The sequence below is a fragment of the Lupinus angustifolius genome, chromosome LG03 (genome assembly GCF_001865875.1).
Source record: "Lupinus angustifolius cultivar Tanjil chromosome LG03, LupAngTanjil_v1.0, whole genome shotgun sequence".
NCBI lineage: Eukaryota > Viridiplantae > Streptophyta > Magnoliopsida > Fabales > Fabaceae > Lupinus > Lupinus angustifolius.
In genome coordinates, this window is record NC_032011.1 from 13,018,574 (window position 1) to 13,036,919 (window position 18,346).

Below are 18,346 nucleotides of genomic sequence, written 5' to 3' on the forward strand. Positions count from 1 at the left end.
TGAAAAATAAATTCTCTCTTTTTCTATCTCTTTTCTCTCTATGAAAATTATGCAAGAAATCTTTCAAAGATAAGCAAGATGCTTTTAAAAATGCAGCTATGAGAATCTTGGGTTTTCTTTTTCTCTCAATGTGTAAAAGTTGAAATTTATGAATTATGCACATTTATTAAAATCGCAGCTTTTATATGTAACTGATTTGTAACAAATGTTAATCGATTATCTAATACATTATTCGATTAACGTGCTTATGAAAACAATTTTTCAGTTATGCCTTAATCGATTATCAATCTACTTAATCGATTAATAAGCTAGAAATCCTTGGAGGTTAGCTACTGTAACTCTTTTTTAATCAATTATACAATACCGTAATCAATTAACAGATTTCAACAGAATATAATCGATTATCAATCAACTTAATCGATTAACATGTATGAAAATGGTTTTTCTTAATTGTATGGTAAACATTTTTTATGATGCAAGAATAGGCAATACATGATTTTGAAATAGATGAATCTTTTATGCAAAAAAGTCGTGTATGCCTAATGCAAATGCATGAGTCTTACTTATCATATATATACCAAGATGGAATGCCTAAACCTATATGATTTTCATTTTAGACTTTTTATGAGATTTCTCTCTTGGGTTTACCTAACCTAAACTCCACACTAGGCAAGCATCTTAGGACTCTAAACAAAAGAAAGCAATCCTAATCTCTATGACGTTGACCTTGAGTTTTCGGCATGTTGTTTGTTTGTGATGTTCAAGTCTTCAAGCTTTCATATAACTCATTATCTTCATTAAAACTAAGTAGGTTAATCATTGATGGCATCCTTTGACTATTTCCCACTTCACCGCGGCCTTCATAACATTCAAATGCGACTCGACCACGATGATCACCATATTAATATACTTAATGACATAGATCAAATATGGATGAGTGACATGAAAATTTCATGCAGTATGAACTCAAACATGTCTATTTCTAACTAGTCCTTCTTTATTCTTTAGTGAGATCAATCCAAAGTCTTTAATTGCAACATAATAGTTATAATACACACGTTCAAAATAGAATAATAAATCATCAACTTTATTATGCATAAAATTATATATAACGTCCAAAGTATATCATAAAACATATAGACTCTCACTGAACTAAAATATCCTAAGGAGCAATACTCATATGAGCAATATGCTCATGAAAGACTTTAGGTACCCAACCCTTAGTCAGTGGATTAGCTAGCAAAAAAATTGTCCCTATATGTTCTATGGAACTTTGTCTATTTTGAACACTTTCTTTAACAACCAGAAACTTGATGTCAATAAATTTTGACTTTATAATACTCATATTATTGTTGGAGTAAAGAACCATAGACTTACTATCACAACAAATTCTTGGTGATCTTTTAGTACTATCAACCACACGTAAGCATAGACAAAATTTCTACAACCATATGCCATGGGCTGATGTTTCAAAACAAACCCGGAACTCCACAACCATGGTTGAAGGAGCTATGAGCATCTGTTTAGTAGACTTCCAAGAGATATCACCTTCATCCAAGATAAACACATATCCAAAGGTGGAGTGTCTAATGTCTAGACACCCAAAAAACGAAGTCAAAATACACATTGATCTCTAAATTCTCAGACCTTCGATAAGTGAGCATGTACTCCTTTGTTATCTTAAGTAACGCATAACACGTTTGACTGTCTTCTAGTGATGCATTATAGGATTGCTCAAATATCTTTTCAAAAATTCCATGAAAAACTTTATGTCGGAATGTATACAAACTTGAGCATACATTAGACTTCCTACTATAGATGCATAAGGAATCTTTTACATCTCGTATCATTCAATGTCATTTTTGGAGCACTGTTTGAGACTAAACTTGTCACCTTTAGCTATAGGGGTATTCCCTGGTTTACTGTCTATCATACCAAATCTATCTAGGACTTTATCTATATAGCTTTCTTGTAACAATCTTAGGATACCTTGAGAGCGATCTCTTAGTATCTGATCACCTAATACAAAAGAAGTTTCCCCAAGATCTTTCATTTCGAAATTATGCGTTAGAAATCTCTTAGTCTCATGCAATAGTCCCATATTACTGCTAGCAAGCAATATATCATCGACATATAATACCAGGAATATAAATTTACCCCCACTAAACCTATGGTACATGCAATCATCAACTTTATTGCCTCAAAACCATATGAGGTAATAACTTGATGAAACTTGTGATTCCATTGATGAGAAGCTTGTTTAAGGTCAAAGATGGATTTCTTTAATTTGCATACCATTGACTTTGAGCCAATTGACACAAAGTTTTATGGTTGCACCATATAAATCATTTCTTTAATATCACCATTTAGAAACGTGGTCTTAACATCCATTTGATGTAGCTCTAAATCAAAATGAGCTACTAGTGTCAATATTATTATAAAAGAATACTTCAAAGATACTGGATAGAAGGTTTCTTTATAATCAATCCATTCTTTCTGAGTGTAGCCTTTAACAAATAAATATGATTTATATATGTCAATATTACCATTCGAATCCCTCTTTGTTTTAAATATCCATTTGACCCCAATAGGTTTCGCACCTTTTGGTAATTCAACAAGATCCCAACCGTCATTATCATGCATAGACTTCATCTCCTCCGTTATGAGATCAATCCAATTTTTAGAGTTAGAACTTTTTATGGGTTGACAGAAGTTCAATGGATCATCTTCTGCTAACCCGATATCATCCTCATATTCTTGAAGAAATACAATATAATCATCAGGAATTTCGCTTCTCCCCTCTCTAGTGGATCTCCTTAATGAGACTTCTACTTCTTGAGGTTGTTGAATTTGTTCTATAGGTACTTGAGGGAGAAACTCATTGTTGTATTGTTCTGGAATATTGTCAGGAACAATATTCTGAACATTATCTTCTATTACCGAAGTTGTTCCTTGAATGGTAATGAACACAAGAAGTTGTTCACTATCAGTGACAGGTTGTTCCTCAAAGACAACATTCCTTATGTTCTTTTCCTCCCCAAAATGAACTTTCTCAAGAAATCTTATATATCCCGTATGGAAAAAAAAGTCTTGAAGTGGGATCATAAAATTTATAGCCTCGAGAGTGTTGTACATAGCCAACAAAGTAGCAGCTAACTGTTCTTGAGTCCAGTTTTCTTTCATGCGACCTATAAGATTGCGTCTCAGCTGGACAACCCCAAATATGCATGTGTTTTAAGCTTGGTTTTTATCAGTCTGAAGTTCATATGAGGTTTTGTTAACTACTTTACTTGGCATCCTAGTAAGGATGTAAACTGCGGTCTTTAAGGTTTCTTCCAAAGAGACTCTGGCAAGGAAGAATGACTAATCATACTTCTCACCATATCCTTAAGAGTTCGGTTTAATCACTCAACAACACCCTTCATGCCAGGTTTTCCTGACATAGTGTATTGTAAGAAAATTCCACATTCTCTTAGGAAAAACACAAATAGCCCTTTCACAACATCTTTATTGTTCTTTCTTTTCTTATTCTGAGAGATCATAGTCAAATGAGCACTTTCAGTCTTACCTCTCTACAGTCTCTCTTTCTCTTGCACACAGTGAGATGTAAACTCATTGAGAGACCATTTGTCCTTTTAAGTGTTATAAATTACTTTGAATTGCCCAAAGTATGCAAGAAGTGAGATCAAAACCAAGTACACAAGCAATCATCACCAAGCTCTAACTTAAGTGACTTGAGTTTTGATGCGAGATTAGACATCTCCATAATGTACTCTCTTATGTTCCTTTTGCCTTTATACTTCATGGTGATGAGTTTAGCCAAAAAACTACTTGTCTCTCTCTTTTCATTTTTGGAAAAGTATGGTTCTATTTCTTCAAGGAACTTCCTTGTACACTAATCCTAAAAACTAAAGCCTGAAACGCTTCTAGAATATAGCGTTTCATGATTATTAGACACATTCAGTTAGAGTGTTCCAATTTCTCAATTTTAATCTCGTCGAGGATTTCCATAGTAGAAATGGATTTTTCCACCTAAAGTGCCAGATCTAAATTCGTACAACCGAGAATAATTTCTACGGCTTCCTTATAGACCTTAAAGTTTTTCTCATTTAGCAATGAGATGTTCTTAATTTGAACAGAAATATTTGCAGCACTACTAAAAGAACAAAACAAATTGCAATCATTATTGCAATTAAACTCACATTTCACTTTAATACTTAAATTCAAATGATGATAGGGCGCATCACGAGTTACCTAGCACAACATTGATATTCAGACTTTGGACATGAATATTAACTTTTAAGTGGTACACTCAATGCAGTAATCAAACATTGATAATCAATCTTGTCAAACAATAAGTCTTTTTTTGGATCGATAGAAAACCATATGATCATCACATATTTATTGCTAAAATCATGTTTGTAATTTGGGCCAAATAGTAATCTTCCTTTTGGTTGATCATTATTCACATACAATTGGCTTGATATTTTATATCAACCACTAAGGGTACCCTTGTTTGTAATGGTCAAAAAATTGATCATAATGCATATCAAATAATCACTATGTCAGAGTTTCCCTTCAACATTGCTTATTTTAGATGTATAACAATGCTTTCGGGCGCTTTCTTTACCGCATTAGTATATGGTCATCATTAACAGTGATTCACAAACGTTGTTGTATTGATTATATACCGCAGTGCAACACACCAAAAGCGTTGACATATAGTGCATCAATATAACAGTGCATCGTCCACAAATGCTGTCATATAGTCTTACATAAACAGCGCATTTTACATGTCTTATTAACAACGCTTATGGTTGGGCTGTTGAAGTTCATATATTTAACAACGCAATAACAAAAAAGCGAAGTTATATTATTCATATATTTTCTCAAACAACACCTTAATACAACAACACATCACAAGCATAACACTGTTGTATTAATAATGTACAACAACGCTTTCTATAAAAAGCGTTGTTGTAGTTATCCTTTACAATAGCGCATGTCAGGGCTTCCCCTAAAATTCGCTATTGATTTATATAAATTAGTACGTGCATATACATTTATTAGCAGAACAAACATTCTCAACAACATATACATTTATACACTCTGAACAAGACATAGACATTAATACAAGCCATAAGTTTATTTTATTGAAAATCAATACAATACAAAATACAAACAATGAATATCATGCCAATTATATTTTGACAAAGTACAAAGTTAAAAATAAAAAATTACACAAATTACAAAGAAACAATATTATACAAATTACAAACAATCAAAATTAAGTTATGATTATACAAAGACTACTTGCATCTACTTTTGAATTTTCTTTGATTGTTTTTGTCTTGTAAGGTCATCCTTGTTTGGAGGAGCATTGATTTACCCAATGCCCTTCATCGTGATCATCTCTTGTATATAAATCATCATCCGTAGTTGGTCCGTTCTCACACGACTGATATGTCCCCAAAAAAGGATCATCTTCATCAATATCTTCATATTTTTGGTCATCAATATTATTGACAATTATTTTGTTAGTTAAAAGAACAATGAACCATTTCATATCAGTTGGGTCACTAACATAGAATACTTGTTGTGCTTGTGATGTTAGAATAAATGACTCATCTTTATATTATGGCCTATTAAGATCCACTTGCATGAACCCTAACTCATTAACTCGGAAGTCATTGTTGTTATCAACCCACATACAATAAAAAATTGGCATCCAAAATATTGTGTAATCCAATTCTCATATGCGTTCAATCACTCCAAAGTATGACATGTTCGCATATATTGAGTTTCTATCTTTTGCACTTGATATGTGTAAAGTTCGAGCAACAAGAGTCACACCACTATTTTTCATTTTACTTTGATCATCTTGTTTTTCGTATAAAATGAGAACCAATTAATTAGGTATCCAATGTAGGATAAGACATGAAGGCTTGGACCATTGGCTAACCATTTCAATCTTTCGGGAACTGAATGTGCATTTATATTCAACTCCTCATCAATGTGATTTTTTAGCCAATTTATGAAATACTAATTATGCTCTTTGGAAATCCAATTTTCATTCTTACTTGGGTAACACTTCCTTAGCATCTCCTTGTATGTTTCCACATATGGCTCAACCTCGTCGGCATTATGTAAAACATATAAGTATTCGGTTCTTGTTATAATCAATATTTCATTCCCAGTAATACATTCACCAAATGTTTTTTTGCATATCGAGGCTTTGGAATGCCTATGAAATCAATCACCATCGGTAAGGTATCTGGTACAAAAATCAAGAGCTTCTTCAACAACATATCGCTCGACAATACAACGCTCTGGTCTTAATTGGTTCTTCACATACCATTTTAATGTCTTCATATAACGCTCAAAGGGGTACATCCATCTCATATAGGAAGGGCCACATAGTTGTATCTCTCGAACAAGATGAATGCTTAGATAAATCGTTATGTCAAAAAAGAAGGTGGGAAATACATTTCAAGCTCACACAAAGTCAAAATAATTTGTCTTTGCAATGCAGGTAATTTCTTAGGGTCAATCACTTTGCTACGAATTGCCTTAAAGAAGAAGCATAACATGTAACGTCCTGAAAAATACTTCTAAAAAACATTACAGAAAAACGGGTAAATTTGTTTTTGAAATGGTGATGTAAAATTGTTTCCTTTTAAAACCTTCCTTTTCTGGGACATCACTTTAAGTAACTCAAATGCGGAAAATCAACTTATCGTTATCGAATGATAACTTAACCTGATTCACAATTTCCTGAATAACATAATGCATATAATCGGTTACGTTATAATTAGTTCATACAAACTAAGTCAACAAAGGCGGAAACTACATCGCCACTAACATATACAAAATCCAAAAAGAAACACAACCCTCCCACCAAAAACAAAAGGGGCATCGACTGGCCATAAGCTGACTCAAAAGATTCCAGGAATGCTGGACCGCTCACTAGGGTCCTCCTCCTCTTCCGAGTCAGACACGAGGTTGATCACCTCCACCGAACTCTCTACATTTACGAGTTCAATGACCTCGTCCTCCTCTTCCTCTTCTTCCACTTTGTTATGCCATAACCCTGCGGCATAATTCGGAGGGGATGATATTCTCAAAACCTTGGTCTTCTTGCAAGGACCTCCTCCGAGAACCCGACTCCTCGTGGCTCTACTGGATGACGAAGCACCCAAACAATCTGACCACGTCCTCCGACCGTGGAAGAGAACAGCGCCATCACTCCTGACTGGCAGGTATCGAAGTCCATTCTCTGGAGACCTTATCCCCCTTGGCGGCAAGGTGAAAGAAGTGTCAATGTAGGTGTCGGGTTAAGGGATCATCATCGATGACCCGTTGTACACCATGTGCAATGACAGACCGTAGGGGCCTGTGTATGTGTACCTGTGCCCATCACTATTCCATTGTCCCATCGGGGACATGGTGAAGTGATAACCTCGAACGTGATTGTTGCTGTTGGACATCTGCATAGTGAATACACACAAACAAGAACAATATAGTAGAGAGAGTAAGACATCTAATGAACATAAATTCATTGACGGCGTGGACTTACTCATAATATCACACTCAGACATAAAATATATTTTTAACATACATTTCATCATTTATCATTGACATCATGAAGAGATTCATAACTTACCATGTAATCCAACATTACCAATATATCTAGTAATACAATTAACATTTTACTCATAACCATATCACATACATAAATATAGGAATACACAATACTTGTAACTCACATATGGGAATTCACTTCCACAATGATAATGTATGCATGATATGTCATGATTATCCACCTTACACCAATATCCATCCAACATCCTAATCGGAAATAATCGAGAGTACAGGTCCCGTACCAAGCCGCTTTGTACGTACCCGAAATAACATATCCTCACAAGGAATAAAAAAATAGATCGATCAGTTCCCTCAAGAACAGTCCTACCCAGCCCTAGGTCGTACAAACGCTTTCAGGGCATCCCTCTCATCGATCTCAAATGCAATCACGGGGTTGTCAGAGAGTGCCTAGTTTGGCCTATGAGAAGTGTCCGATCCAACAAGGTACCTTCCCAAGAATACAAGGGACTCGTCTCACCCAGACTCTCCCTCAAGACGCTGTTGGCGAATCACCGTCCAATCAGTGTCGTCCCTGCTTACATCATGGTGCTCTAAGTCATCCCGTCATTTCCTCTCCACTACTTCATGGTCACAATGCAATGCATTCTAAATCAAAGTCAAATGCCAATGTATTAATCAAACACATGATCGGCCCATCCTTAAGCCATCTCCCGACAAGGAATGCTTCTCGTGGGACCCGATAGTACGTCAACCGTACGTGCTCAAGGTAACATCTCAATCACAACAACCCATCACTACATAATCCTTGACGGTCACATGACCAAGCCTCTTACGGTCAGTCGATCGTTGTTTAGTGATATCATGTATCCTTACTAGGGTACCCCCCTAGTTCACGACCTCAAGTCGGATACTTGCCCAACAAGGCATAAACACAAACAATGCTTTCATAATTTTGTGGAAACATGCTTCTCATCTAAGCCATGATCTCATTCCACAACCTTTATATCACAACACCCATACCCGGGTTCATCACATGGTTCACAACATCATAACTCAAGTTCATGGCATTGTTCACAACATCATCTCATGTAAATCATTCCACACTGTCCCTGGCCAACGTAGGGACTAGTCGCCCAAGTGACATTTCATCTTTAAAGCTTAAACAAACTGAAGCCTTTCTCACCCAAGCGAAGTTACTACCGCCCAAGCGAGGTCTTTTCTCGCTCAAGCGAGACCTCTTTCGCCCAAGCGAGAGAGTTCCAGAAACTCATTAAACTCCTGGGCTTTTTCGCCCAAGCGAGGCCTTTGCTCGTCCAGGCGAGGCTTGCTTGCCCAAGCGAGGCTTTGTCGCCCAAGCGAGGGAGTTCCAGAACCAAAACTTCCCCTCGCCCAGTCCTCACCCAAGCGAGTCTGTGCTTGCCCAGGCGAGAGTTTCTCACCCAAGCGACAGGGACTTGGACAGAATACTAATTTTTGCCCTTATCGACAACCGAAATACATTTAAACTTAGTTTTTCAAACACCTGCACACAATATTCAACATATTTCATCAACAATCATATATATTCAAAACATTCAACCATACAAAATCTTGGGTTTTTAAAAACCCCATTTAACTCCAAAACCTTTGAGATGGTTTAGGAGATTCGGGTATCATATTCGGACACCACTATGTCACAATGTGTTCTCTCTCACCTTAATGAAGCGTGATTTAACTCGTCAACTAAGGCTGGTTTGGTTTCAAGGTTCGAACACCGAATCTTCGTAACTACCAAAATAACAATCCGTTAGTTTCCGATATTTCTAAGATCGTTACTAAAATACTTAAAATCATTTCTCTTTTTACCCATCGTGATCATACATCCTTTTCATCCATCCGGTCCAACATTACATGTTATTGACCATCCTTTTTCATCAAAAGTTCGTTCATGATTTCCATTCATTTTTAAAGGTACGATTTTTAGTAAAACTACATATTCCGATTTAAGACGTTCTTTGATAATCTCACCACTTTAAAGTATGTTATTCAAAGTATCATTTAAGAGTTTTATGAGGCATCCATGTACTCATAAACCTTAACATCCTTTTTAACAAAAGTTTCTATTTTTCCAACTTGTTCCAAGCCATGGTTTAAGGCTAAAACAAATAGAAATACATACATTCTTATTTTTCCAAAACACTTCCTAAAGGTTCCTTTGATTTCATCATCATCCCCTTTGGCTACAACAACCAAATACATGTAATAAAACATTATAACAACTCCATGAACACAAGTTGTTCATGGTTCCAACAAAATATTTTCATAAGTTCAAGAACATCACCATTTACGATTTTAAGGAGAAAATGAGTTAGAAAGCATTTTAGAAAATTTCCACGGTTGAATATGTTCTTGACATACTCATGAACAACATACTTAAATCTCATCAACATCCATTGGTTGAATGTTGAGAGATCAAGGATTGAAGATGGAAGAAACAAATGAAAAATGAGAGAAAAGATGAAGAGAAGATTTTGACCTTCTCTTGAAAATTTTGCAAATGAGAGAGTGTGAGAGTGAAGTGTGAAGTGTGAGGGTTTAAGGAGAGAGAGAAATCAGATTTCCTCTAGGCAATGATGAAAAAATCTCCTAGGGTGGCTAATGATGAGCTCATGGGATATGTAAGAAAGTGATGTGAGATTTGCTTTATGGAAGTTAAATCTCCCATCCCAATGCGAAATGATCACCTCGCAGACACGTGCGATAAACACGCCCGAGTATTATCGGCCACTACTCGATCGGATATTATAAATCGCCCGATCTTAATATTCGATTAGAATTTCGGATTTCGGCATTCCGAGTAAAAAAATATTTAGAAAATAGGTATGAGTGTACTCAGGGTCCATATTGACTCGAAATGAAATTACAAAGCCAACGGCGCAATCAGAATTCGATTCCGAGTCACGGAACTCAAAAACCACTTTTTGAGCAGTACCGGGTAAGATTCGGCCCCGACAGCGGTCCGAAACCGACTGTCTCCGAAAATCATGAAAATTTATCATCAAATTGAAAATAGAATTACAAGACTAAAACTCAACTAGAGTTTCGTCTAATTCTTTACCGAAAATTCCCAGAAATTCATTTTCGAAAATATAATAAATAAAAATATTAATAAAATCTTATAATTCCATATCGTAAAATTCGCGGTGTTACATAACCTAGTTATGGTTCCTCAAAATTTTTAGTTTGAATTGACTGTATTCCAATAGGCAAGAAATGTTTCTTAAGTACCTGACAACCATGAGACTTAAGACCTTTTAACTTGAGGTCTTTCATTGATACGAGGTTCTGAATGTTAGAAGAGTACCCTTCTGGAACTTTAATACCATGAATAAATTTAAAAAATTCAATTTTCTCCTTCCTCGACAAAGTATAAGCTGCTGGAGGTAGAAATATATGTTTTCCCTTCATTATCGATCCCAATTCCCTTCTTATTCCCATACTAACCAAGTCCAACCTTGCATTCAAGCCATCTTTGGTCTTACCAGGGACATTGAGTAAGGTACCAAGGAGAGTTTCAAACATATTTTTATCGATATGTATAACATCGAGGAGATGTCTCACATATAATGACCTCCAATATGGCAATTCAAAGAATATTGACCTTTTTTTCCACCCACTTGTGGCATTTTCTTTTGCAAAAGGTTTACCAAAGTTAGTATTAAAACCCTTTAGTTTTTTAAATAATTGGTCACCTGTTAACGGCAAAGGAGCACGACCTTCTTCATTGTTTTAATCAAATGATTTTCTCCATTGAACTTCTATCTTCACATCCTTACTTCTTGACCGAATGACATTCTTCATGGAAGTCATTCCACGTGGAGGTCGTTTTTGAGCAACAATTTGCTTGTCTTTTGGAGTCGGTTTAGCTTCATCACCACTATGAGAGCCATGATCGCCACTTTGGGAAGCCATTGATGAAGTTTTTTGAGGTTTATGAGAGTATGAAGGTTTTCTATGAGTATGAGGGTTTGCTAAGAGTATGAATATTTTTTTCGATTAAGTTTGAGAGCGTAGAGGGAACGATTGATGTTTTAGATATTTAAACTGTAATAGCAATTTAACAGCGCATATTTAAAGTAGCATTGTTGAATAGACATCTTCAACATTGCATACTAAATGTAATGCTGTTGTATTGACATCTTCAATAACGCATGTTAAGTATTATGATGTTGTTGTGTATCCAGCTGTTTACTACTTATTTTCATTAACACATCTCCAACATCATATATTAAACATAGCGTTGTTATATTGACATCTTCACTAGTGGATATTAAGGATTTTCTGTTGTTATATTAACAATTCAACCTCACATATTAACAGTAACGTTGTTGTATTGACATCTTCAACAATGCATATTAATGATTACGCTGTTGTTGTGTATCCAATTGTTTACTATTTGTTTTCATTAACACATCAACAACGCTACCGATATGTAGTGTTGTTGAATAGAATATATTTGACAGCGCTATATTAATTATGCGATGTTAAACTGAACTTAATTTCCAAATTAACAGCGTGTTCATAGTTATGTGATGTTAAATTAACATTTTACATAATTGAAAAATATTTATACAACATGAATTAACGTTAATTAAGATGAAGTTGCCATGAAGTAGATTACTATATAATTGTGTTTATTAATACGAAACTGGAAAAATATTAAACATTACATTTTGTTAATTTGTTTTGTATTTATTAAGTATTGTTAATTTGTTTATTGTGTTTAATTGATTAATAATTGACAACAAAAGTATTAAAGAAAATAACCATCCAAATAATTAACAAAAAATAGAAATTAACATCCAAAATAATTGTTTTATTATTCATTCAGAGAGACAAAATATATTATAATGAACTAAATGATTTGATACATGTGAATATAATGAACTAAATGATTTGGAAGATGAAGAATACAATGAAAATGATTTCAATGAAGGAAATAATTTTTTCCTCGACTATACAAATCTTCATCTCACGCAAATATTGTATAACAGTCACTTTCCTTATGAAATCTTGGCTTGTTTTGATAATGGAAAGAGCTGAATGAAGTAAACTCAATACTTTACAAATTAAATCTTCACTAATGATCTGAAAGATTTACAAATTAATTTTGTCCGCAATTTTTTCTTCGACTCCTCTACACAAATCTTGTATAACAGTTCATTGATTTCCTTTTAAAATCTGGGTCCTTTTGCCATGAAGGAAATCAATGGACTTAATGAATTGCAGATGAAGAAAAATAATTCATTGATCATTTTCCTTTTATTTCCGTTCAATTGAAAGAGATCAATGAACTAAATCTTCATCTCATGCAAATCTTGTATGATAGTCACCTTCCTTCTGAAATCTGGGTCATTTTGCAAAATCAAAAGTTGTTAAAGACCTCCTTGACATGATTCTGAAATAGAAACAATTTTTTCCTCGACTCCTCTATACAAATTTGGGTCCTTTTTCTCTTTTTCACTCTCTACAATATTGCTCTTTTTTTACTACTTTATGTTTTCTTTCTCCTATCTTCATGAACATACTCTTATAGAAACACATACTCTTAATGATGAAATAGAACATTGAGTGAACCACAATATTTATAGATGAGTGAACCAGAATACCATTAATATTTCAACAAACATAGAGACGCATAACGTACCACTCAACCATTAATATTTCAAAAACCAAGAAATGCATAACCATTCAACCATTAATATTTTAAAAACGAAGAGACGCATATAATTGCCACCATTAATATCTTGGACATTTAAAGAGTTGTAAAACATCAACATCGCATAATTAAGAAAGTGTAGTTACTATGTCATCTTCAACAACGCTTCCTTAATTATGCGTTGTTGCATGTATTAATCTCAACATCGCTTTCTACCAAATGCGTTGTTAAACATAAATCATTCAAGCCAATGCTAACGTTACTGATGTTCAACAGTGTTTTGTCAAGAATGCATTGTTGAAGTTACACAAATTGAAAGCGCCTGATTTATTATGTGATGTTGATGTTCATCTGCCTCATTTTCAACATCGTTGTTCAAAATTGCGGTGTTGAATGACCGATGTTTATTACGATATCTAGCATAGTGAATAAACCTTTCTTTGGACTGATTTATCATTCACATATGCAACTTTATAAAAATCACATATTTACCATCACATGTGTGTATATAATCCAGCCAAATAATAATATTCCTTTTGGCCGATTAATACTCACATGATTACATATGTGCACTAGCATTTGACATTTATTATGAACAATTTACAGAAAATATGTCATTTTGGTAACTTCTTATTTAATAGATTCACTTAAAATTAAGAGTTTTATTTTTCAAAAGAGAAAAAAACCATTTACTTCAGTTTGATTCAACACTTAATCCAAAATATATATTATTTATATCCACATATAAATACATATATTCACTATAGCCTATTGATAGCATTGCATCATTCTCATCACAAGGACTACATTTCTAATTCTGGTGATGGTCCTTTTGAATTTCTGATAGAAGATATATTACCATTTTATACATGACTAAACATGGAAGGACACACTATCCAAACATAAATAGTGCTTCGATAATAGCAACCCCTTGATAATGCAATCAATCACCATCCAATGTAATAAACCATAAGTGTTACAATCATTTAAACAAATAAGTCATGTAATATATATAAAACAAGACAGGTTCACACAATAGACCATCATAAGATACCCAACACAACATCAATTTCTAGTCTTTGGACAAAAAAATTAATTTGTAAGTGGTACTCTCAACGTAATGATCAAATATTAAAAATAAGTTCTGTCAAACAATAACATTTCTTTGGACTGACTTTTATTCACATGAAATTTTTTTTATAATTGTTACATATTTATCAACATAAGTATGTTATTATTTGGCCAAATTATGTATTTCTTTGAGTCGAACACAATTCGCATAAATAATCTCATACTCATCTGTGTAATTTTAATCAATTTCTACAATAGAGATTACTTTGGCAACATATTGTATCAATTAATTCAAAAGTTAATTATCAGACAAAAGGAAAACAATATAGGTTCATTATAAAAAATTATGATCTTGGAATTAAAATCTTTAAATTTGATATTTTTTATGATTATCAAATCTAATCCAATAATATAATTCCAAATCAAAAAAAGATATATTACATATATATCAACACATGAAAATTGATGCAATCTTAATCAAATACAAAGTAGATCTAGAGTGATAAACATAAAAAATATATATGCAAATCATCATCAAAAATTTCAAATCGAATATGATGATGTATATCTTAAAACATATATGTAACACTATATATATACACTTTTACATACTAACATAGTAAAGTATATATAATTTTAAGCATTAACCATAACCATTATATATATAATATATTAACTTTAATCAGTAATTTTAGATATTACAGCAACCTCAAGTTGGAAACAATTACATATGTATATATGTATATTTTAATTCACAATATATACAATGTCATGAATTCCATGTTGTATATGTATAAAATAAAAACACATCTTAACACATATATACCTTATACATATACTTTAACAAATTTCAAAATTGTAAAGTGACAAAAGTCAATGTCCAACAATAAGGCATTAGTGCACATATAATATACATATTGCATAAAATAGTCATAAAAGTTAATGTAATGTTCATGCACAGATTTGAATATCAACACATGTTGTAAGGATTCATAATACAAATTACTCATAATTCAAATAAGCAAAAGCGGAAAAACGTTATCCCCATTATTCATAAATACCCAATTTTCATAACTAATAGCGGAAACATAAAAATCCCCAAATTTAAAAAAATTAGGGTTCATAAATTTTTTGGGGGAAAACATCTTTAATAGAGAACCATAAAATTCTGAACCTAAAGCTCTCGTATCACTTGTTAGAAATTCTTTATGATTGGTGAAATACCAATCTTAAGATCTTGAATCTCATGATTTTCACACATAATATAAAACAAGGATATAAAGTCATACCTAAATTCATCTTCTCAGATCTACTCATTTGATATACCTTTTGAGAGAGTGTTTTGATATGATGGTCTTCCTCAACCAAATCCTGAATTCCTTTTGAGACCTTTGTTTTCTCTCTAATGGGGAGAGGTAAAAACGATTTGTGATTTGGTGTATTGGGGACCATAACCGTTCCTTATGTGTGAACTTCTATAGTTCCCATTATCCCCTATATGCCAACCATTTGGGCACCTACTCATTAAGTCCATATCCGTTATTAGTTTCAGAAGTCTTTTAGTTTGTCATTAATTAGATTACTTGTTTTATAACCCAAAATAAATAGCCAATATAATTGTATTAAATATATGATGCCCACTTTAATTAGAAATTATGAATTTCTAACATTATATATAATTAGAGTAAGAGATTTATATACTATTAGTCTATTATTTATTATTTATCGTCAATCATTATTTACTATTCAAAAGAGTAATACAAATGAATGATGAATGACAACTCATTATGTATATATATATATATATATATATATTACACTCAATGTTACAAATGAACAATGTATATATATTACCCTAGTTTTTATATGCAATAATTTAACTAAAATGATATATTTTCCTACAAACTCTCTTACATTATATGAAAAATGTATCATAATGTGATAGAGTGTTTAAATCCACATCAGTCCAAATATAAAATAAAAAATCGATCCAAAATAGATTGAAAGCGCAAAAACTGAATGTTATTGGATTGCGTTGGATTGATTTTTTTAAAACTGTTCGGTCCAGATTGGTTTTTGGATCCAACTCTAGGAACCAGACCGATCTAAACTAGAACATATTAATTTTAGTTATAGGAATATGCACAGATAGAGTTGTATACTTAAGTGTTTAACACTTCAGTTCATTTGATATTACTAAAAAATATGTGTTCGTTAAGTAATATATTCTCAGACGTAGGTAAAAAAAGATGATATTTCTTTTGATAAATATATTTAAGTTGTTAGATTTTGTTTCTTCTAATGTACAATACAATCACAATGGATGAAAAAACAATGTTAGTTGCCAATATACTCAATTGTATCCTTTTTTAATAAGAACATCTTTTTATGAATATAATATCCTTACCTATTATCGTGACTCTAATTATGTTATGGTCTTTGATATAATAATTTTTAAATTTATACAATAGGTATTTGTTTATTTAAATTAGCATGATGGTAGGGACGAAGTTGTGTATATGTGACATTATGTCTTTATAGTGTATATAAAATATACGATGATAAGGTTGTGACAATATTAACATGAATGTATCTAAATATATCATTTTAAAGTGTATTAAACTTAATATTTTGGTAATGTTTATGATTTTAAAGTGTATGTGTAGAGTAATAATCTTTTATAAAGAAATGATTCAAATTGATCCAAACCGCATATAATATTTCGATCTGATGTCTTATTGTAAACAAAACAGACCAGATAGTAAATTAAATATATGTTTGGATCAGGTTACTTTTTGCCTAAAAACTGATACAAACCAACCATAAACTCCCCTACAAAGTGATATTTTTTTATTAATGATTCTCTTATAAGTGACCTGCATATTCACTTACATGGTTAGTGTGCTGCAAGTGCATTGCGTGGAGTCCTTTGTCAATTATAATGATGATTATTTTATATTATCACATGATTGATGTATAATTGAAATAAAATCTGACATGAGGTGATCAAAGTTTGAAGTTGTTTAAAGATCATTAATAAGTTGTTCTCAAAAAATATATTGGACTCAAGGCCAAAAAAATAAAATATATCTTACATTATCACAATTTATCTAAGACATGTTTTGTTCATAATTATTATAAAAAGAAGATTAAATATTTTTGATATACAATATATACATCTTTTTATTTCGATCTTTCAAATTGTTTTGGACTCTCATTTTTCAAACTTTAGTATAATTACATAGTTAGATTTTAAAAAACAATTGGACCCAAATTTTTTCTCACGCGGGGCCAATAATATGTCAAAACCAGCCGTCAATTTCTTATTTGTTTTGTAAAAAGATACATCATTACTCTAATTTAATTATACTCAAGTGCATGCATGGTAATTGAATATATATATTTTATTGAAGAAAGAGTAGCATCATATTTTATTTGATTGGTTAGCTTCTAGTTTATTTTTGATTTTAGTATTTAAAACTTCTTTACTTCAGTGTTTATTGATAAATATAAAAAAAAAAAAATTTAGTGTCTACCGTTGGTTAATCGACAACATGTTAACTTTATGATTGGTCATGATAATTGAAGTGGACAAGTAATTAGATATGTGATTCGAATTGATTATGATTTGTGAGCAATATTGGTACAAGGCTGCTGAAAATCCCAAATTATGGACTCGAGAATGTCTCACATGCTTTGGAATATCAAAATTTTAGGCTATATGGAAAGGGTCAAAATGACACTTGATTACAACATTAAATGATGGATAATATCAAAGATTGATAATAATCTGAAGATCAAAGTGAAGAAGCACTTATATTATATATTAGATAAATCTATGAGACAATTTCTAGATAAATCATGATTAAGGGATATGAATCTCAACAAGATATACACTTACATTAAAGGGAGCAATCTACCAGAACCGGCTGCGGATCAAGGAGATATTAACTACAAATGAAAACACTTAAGCAT